The following is a 6,749-nucleotide window of genomic DNA, read 5'->3' as shown; positions in this document are numbered from 1 at the left end:
AACTCCCAGAATCCCTCAGCCAGCTTTGCTGGCTGAGGAATTCTGGGAGTTGAAGTCCACAAGTCTTAAAGTTGCCAAGGTTGAGGACCCCTGTGACCTAGTCGATAGGCTGATGTTTGGCCTGATGGGAAGATGTGCAAGCTTCCTTGTGGGAATCTTTGCCTCGTTTGCCAAGATGGTTTCCCGAAACGAGCAGAGAGTCTGTCTTAACATTCTAGCAAACATTTACCTGTTTGGGATTCTGGTGGGAAGGCCTGAGCATCCTTTTCAGAGGGAATTTCCAAATGTTTTCCAGCCTCTGGTGTTCCAGAATAGCAATCTTCCCTTAGAGTAATTAATTCACCAACCTTCCAGACTTAGTGATTTACTCAGGAAGAACTGTCAGAGCTCATGGCTGACCTTGCTGGCTGCCAGAAATGGCAAGAAGGCTTACAAGAATAAAATGAATTGGGTCTGCGGGAATTCACCTGGCTCTTTAGCACCGTGCATTGCTTTGGCAATTAAGAAATGTGTCTATCTCAGGGCCTTTCCAAGTATTGAATAGCTGTCTGTCTTGGCCCACCAGAAAGCAACTGGCATAACATTGCTTGTGCCGTTGCCAAGTTGGCCTCTATTACATCTGTTTCCAACCACTGCCAGTCTCTTGGCTCTCTTCCAAGCTAAGAGGTGACAAAGCTGAATACACACCTGGAGCTGCCCCTGAAGGGCATCAGAACAAGGAAGATAGTGTTACTTAATATCACCGGCTGACCGCAACATCCTGGGGAACAGAATAGAAGGAAAAACGAGGTTGCCGGACTCTGTGGCACAGTTGGAGCAAGTGCAGAACAGACTTAGGCGGGTGGGTGACATTTTCTCAGAAGGGGCTGGATAGAAGCATAAGGCTGGAAGCGACATCAGAGGTCTTCAATCTAGTCCAGGGGTAGGCAACCTTGGCTCTTTTATGACTCGTGGACTTCAACTTCCAGAATTCCTGAGACAGCACAGCTGGCTCAGGAATTCTGGGAGTTGAAGTCCACGAGTCATAAAAGAACCAAGGTTGCCTACCCCTGATCTAGTCCTACCCCCTGCTCAAGGCAGGAGCCTTATGCTGGAAGTGGGGGGCACGCTTTTTAAGCAGCAAGAGGGGTTGCAATTCTCTGTTTAATAGGGTCCTTTCACAGCTCAGTCAGCAGCTAATTTGCGTCTTAAGCGATGCCTTCCTTGGAGAGGGTAGCTGCCCTCTGCAGGCTGGGTCCACAGGGGATACCTCGGATTCATACAAGAATTTTCCATGAGACCGCTGCCTTCCCAACCGTTCTAGAGCACGGCTGGGGAATTCTGGGAGATGAAGTCCACAAGACTTAAAAGTCGCCAAAGTCGGTCATCCCTGATCTACAGCATTTTTGTGCTGATGTGATTTGTCTGGAAGGAGGTAGCCTCTCCTCATCAAGATGGCTAACTTGGTGCAGTCAAAATGCTGCATGCTTTTTTATGATGCACATTAAAAATGAGTTGCTCTAATTGCCACCATCCTGGCTTTTTTGATCACATCCCATAGCTGCCTCTTCCAGAGCACGTGGACTTTTTCTATATGGATCGTTTAAAGAAAAGAAAAACAGACCCAGCAAAGCCATCTCTCTAATCAGCTAGAAAGCCACAGGAACACGATAAGGAGACAAGGGGGGAGAGGGACGACAAAGGGGGAGTTCTGACCATTAAACAACTGCCTAGTGTAGAGAAATGGGGGGAAAATTGAAAAAAAATCAATCTTCACTGTACAGCAGAGGTCCCAACCTTTTGGGCACCAGGGACCCCGGTTACGTGGAGAGAGGTTTTTCCATGGACTGGAGGGGGCGTGATTTTGTGTGCTGCCTGCATCCCGCAGATGGGGTTTTGCTTGTTTGTGCAGCCCAGTTGCTGGCATGCCACCGCCCGGTACCGGTCCACGGACTGGGGGTTGGGGACCCCTGCTGTACAGGTAATCCTCAACTTACAACCATTCATTAACGACCATTCAAAATTACAGTGGCACTGAAAAAAGTGATTTACAGCCAGTTGTCCCAGTTATAACTGTTGCAGCATCCCCATGGTCATGTGATCAAAATTCGGGCACTTGGCAACCCTGTATGTATTTAGGCAGCATCTCAGGGTCATGTGGCCACCATTAGCGCACCCTTTCCAGAAAGCTTCCAATGAGCAAAGTCAATGGGTAAGCTGGATTCGGTTAAGAATCACATGATTACTTAACAATTGCAGTGATTCGCTTGACCATGACAAAAAAAAAAGGCTATTAAATTGAGTGTCACTTAACAACTGCCTTGCTTGACAGTGGAAATTCTGGTCTCAATTGTGGTTGAAAGTTCAGGATTATTTGTACGTTCTCAGCAGCACAAGCCCCACATATCCTGGAAACACGAAACGGCATTGATTGGTTAAATCTTAGATTGCTTGTAGTCAGGAAATGAACTTGATTTCTGGTTTACGTGATATACTGACCCACAAAAGGACAGTGATTGGGATCATTGCTCACCAAAGCACAAATTACGCAACTGCAGCTTACCCTCCCACGCTGTATGGCTTATTCTTAACATGTCGTGTGTCGCCCTCGATGGCGTCTCCAGATTTGTGGGTTTCTGGAGGTATTCTGTGTGCAATTTGGTAGAATATTCTTCAAAGAAGGTTGGGAGATCAATTTTGGAACAAAGTCTTTGCTTTGGCAATGTGTTTTCCAGCTCTGATCCTTACTTGCACCCCTTTGGGACTTGGGTATGGTCAAGCTTTATTTTCTGCAAGTATGCATAAGATCACATTATTGATAATGAGAAGAAAAAAAAATGGCACAACACATTCTTGTTATGTCAGTCTAAACGGAATACTGGGGTATTCCACACCCATCATTAATTCTTGTAAGGTTAGATAAAAATTGTCAGCTTTTGCTCTGCTCTAAATTGAAGTCAAGCAGCTGAGATTCTGTCAGACCATTCGCATAAACACACATGCACACATATGCACAGACTCATCTACCACACACACAGCACAGAGGCTGGAAACTGATCTTTGCTCCAGCCCAAGGAAAGATTGGAGGAGCTACTAAATTTGCCCACTGTAACGCTTGTCTCTTTTGCCTGGGTCCTCAACTGTCAGACCTCTTCCCTGCCTCCAGAGTATCTGGAATGTGAGGAATTTCCTTAGAAATCTCCATTTCCCCTTGCAGATGTGGAGATGTTTCTCCAGTTTGTTCTTTTTTATGCCTCATTTTCATTCCCACTTGTTTTTCAAGGAATACTGGACTCTTTATGGGGAAAGGTGCCTTATATTGGCAGAGTTCACAAATTATTTAACCCACGTTTTATTTATATCCATTTCTATGTCTGCTTGTCTCAACAATACGACCCTGTGTTTTACTGACTGAAAAAGAATGTTATGCATTTGACCGATGTATTATGTTGCAGGCATATACAAAATGGACAGGGCTTCAATCATGAAACAGTATCTGTCATCTTATAGTTTCTGACACACAGAATGTGGACATACCCTGTCTGTTTTCTTAGTATTCAATTTCTGAATAATCCCTTTCTCCTTTGATTAATAGTACGTAGAGGTAGATAGTTTTTCATGGCAGTAAAATAAGGACATAATATGGAGACTGTAAGGGAAAAAAACCCCTGCCAGATTAAGTTCATCCCCTCTCCTCCCCATAGAGAGTCACAGAGGTAAGTTTTGTTCAACATAGCTTGTTGAATGACCCATAAAAGACTGGGTTACACTCATCAAGCAAAGCCGTAAGGTTTATAATCTCGTCAAGTGGTTGAGTTCATCCAACAGCCTATGTGTGTCAAACAAGAAAACCATGTGATGATGGCTTAGCGCAGTGTTTCTCAACCTTGACAATTTTAAGGCATGTGGACTTCAACTCCCAGAATTCCACAGCCAGCATTGCTGGCTGTGGAATTCTGGGAGTTGAAGTCCACATGCCTTAAAATTGTCAAGGTTGAGAAACACTGGTTAGCGAGATATATGAGCCCAGTCTGGTCCCTGGTCTAAGCACTTCTGCCCATCTGTTTGCTGATCATTTCTGTGTTCTCTGTTGAGGCAGAGATTTTTCTGGCGCAAAAGAGACAGAGGCATTTCCAGCTTGGTCGGAGTGGCCAAGGATTAACCCGCCCCCACCCCCACCCCGAGCCATTGAATATGCACAATAAGTCTGCCCTTTCCTTCAGTGCTAGAATCGCATCCCAGCCACAGATGGGGAAACAAAACCACTTCTGCCTGGTTTCCTTAAAAGGAAGGAAGACACACAAAAATGAGAAGGAAATCAGGCAAGGTCAAAAGAAGTCATATTGGCAGATCTAGCTGGACAAGCAGCTGTTCTCTGAGAACTGACTAGGATATCCAGCCCTCCCCACAGGAGTATGGCTGGATCACTCAGTGCAGATTCAGAGCGAAGCAGCACCTCAAATTCTATATTCAGTGCCAAATAACATTTATTTTTTTAAAAATCAGAACCATAGAAATCACAATAAAGAAAAACCAGGAAGAAATCCAGTCCTCTCCTCTTGTTTCCCTGCAGGCAGCAATGCCTCTGGTATAACAAACCACTATGATACCTAAAGGAGGTGGAAAACTGCAGATGATGACATCATTATGCAAATGGCATACCATTACAGAGTAAGTGACATGATACCTGACTCAAAGATGTAAGTCACAGCATTTGTGTGGCGGTGTCATTACAAATGTCATTTGCCTCCTCCCTCCTGGCTTGTGCTTAGGAAAGAAAATATTAGCACCGAACAATTGCACAGAATAGGAAGGAAGGAAGGAAGGAAAGAAGGAAGGAAGGAAGGAAGGAAGGAAGGAACAGAAAAAGGGTGCCAAGAAGTAGCATGGCTATGATACAAAAGCAAAGTGTTTTATGTGATCTTAGCAGAGGGTGTGAGGGAGGGAGAGAGAGAGAGATGTGGCATAGATACGTAGACTTGACAGTTCCATTTGTGATGTTGCACCAGGCAGTAGATCTTGAATACCTTCAGCTGATTTGAAGCCCAATTAACCAAGCTGAATAGCAAACATGAGGATTCAATATTTCAAGAATATGTTTTCCTCTCAGAAAATTAGTGCAAATACCATATTCCCACTAAGCAGGACCAATTAATAGAAATATGGCTTGAAGTGTAATGTGGTAAGACTCAACCATCTAAGACAGTGGTTCTCAACCTGTGGGTCGGGACCCCATTTGGGGTCGATCGACCATTTCATGGGGGTCGCCAAGCAAGGCTGTCCGCCATTTTTTTTGTCCGCCATTTTTTTCCCCCTTTTCCGGCGGGTGCCTTACCTCCCTTGGGCTGGGCCAGCTGGTGGTCGGCCTGCTCCGTCTCTGCCGCTTGCCAGATACGCCTCAGCCGGCGCAGGGGGCGGAACCACGCATGCGCGGCGCTCCCGGGCAGGGAAAGTCCTCGAGTTACGACCGGTTGGGTAGTCCTCGACTTACGACCGGTTTAGTCCTCGACTTACAACCGGTTTAGTCCTCGACTTACGACCGGTTGGGGTCACGGCATTAAAAAGGTTGAGAACCACTGATCTAAGAAACTCTCTTCTGGATCAGACCATGGCCCATTGTAGTCTCCAATGCTGTTTCTCACATGGGCTAATGGTATCCCTCTGGCGCGTTCACAAGTGGGAGATTGAAACAGCTTTCTCTCCTGCCTGGGGTTCTGCTGCAACCATATTTAGAGGCAGGCTGGCCTCTGGAGACTGGGGAAGGCTGCCTCATAGTGTTTCTGGTTTGGCTTCCACTACGATTCGTTTGTTTACTTGCTTTAATTCAGCCCACTTTCTAAATGTCCTACAAAATTGTCAATATATTTTGATTGTAACTGGCTAACAGCCTGGGCAAATTTCTGAACACATAACAGCTTCCCAGATATACAGCGCATCAACAACGTGGGGTTGTTATGTACATTCTCCATGAAATTTTATTCCTAGGAATTATCTTTGGTATCTCACAAAGCACACTGAGTGGTGTTCTACAAATGGAGGCAACGGAAGGCGAAAGAAAGGAGGTTCATGTTTATTTTTCTAATTGTAAGCACATTTCTCCAGTTTTTCAACTGAAAAAAAAAAAAGGTTCACGGAACAGCTTGCAACAATGAGCGAGGGCTTCCCTTCAACTTTATATCCTAAAGACTCGCCTATGCAATAGGATACAGTGTGCGTGGTTGTCGCTCCGGAAATTACTTTTCTAATGGCTGCAACTGAGCTGGTTGCCACGGTGAATCAAACGCCCGAACCACATTTTGCTCTATTTTTCGAGCCCCACTGCCATCGGGTGCAACTCTACGCTTGTTCAACCTGATTGAGAACTGGGGCGGGGGGGGGGGGTTAGTGGGATGTGTCAGTCCTAAATCTATAGCTCGTGCGTGGTATGTGTTTGTGTGTGTGTGTGTGTGTGCGCGCGCAAAACACGAAACGGCTTTTGGCTGGTCCCTAGTGCAATACAGCCATCGCCCTTTTAAGGGAGGAGAAATTCTTCGCATAAACAAGCTTTTGGGCCTGGAAGCTGGACGCCCCGGACTTGGGAGATTCGAGAGGAACGGGCGGGAAACAGAGGCGAGGGAGACACTGGGTGCTAAACCTTTGTGTGTGTGGTGGGGGGGGAGGGAAACCTATCGCCCCCCCCACAACGGCTTTCTTTTTGCAGCGAAAGCGGCCATCAAATCCGGGGCGCAGCGGACTGGGAGGCACCGAACGGCGCTTTTGGAAAGACGGGA

The sequence above is a fragment of the Protobothrops mucrosquamatus genome, unplaced genomic scaffold, assembly GCF_001527695.2.
Source record: "Protobothrops mucrosquamatus isolate PMUCROS unplaced genomic scaffold, P.Mucros_1.0 scaffold1133, whole genome shotgun sequence".
NCBI lineage: Eukaryota > Metazoa > Chordata > Lepidosauria > Squamata > Viperidae > Protobothrops > Protobothrops mucrosquamatus.
This window is presented reverse-complemented; position numbering follows the sequence as displayed.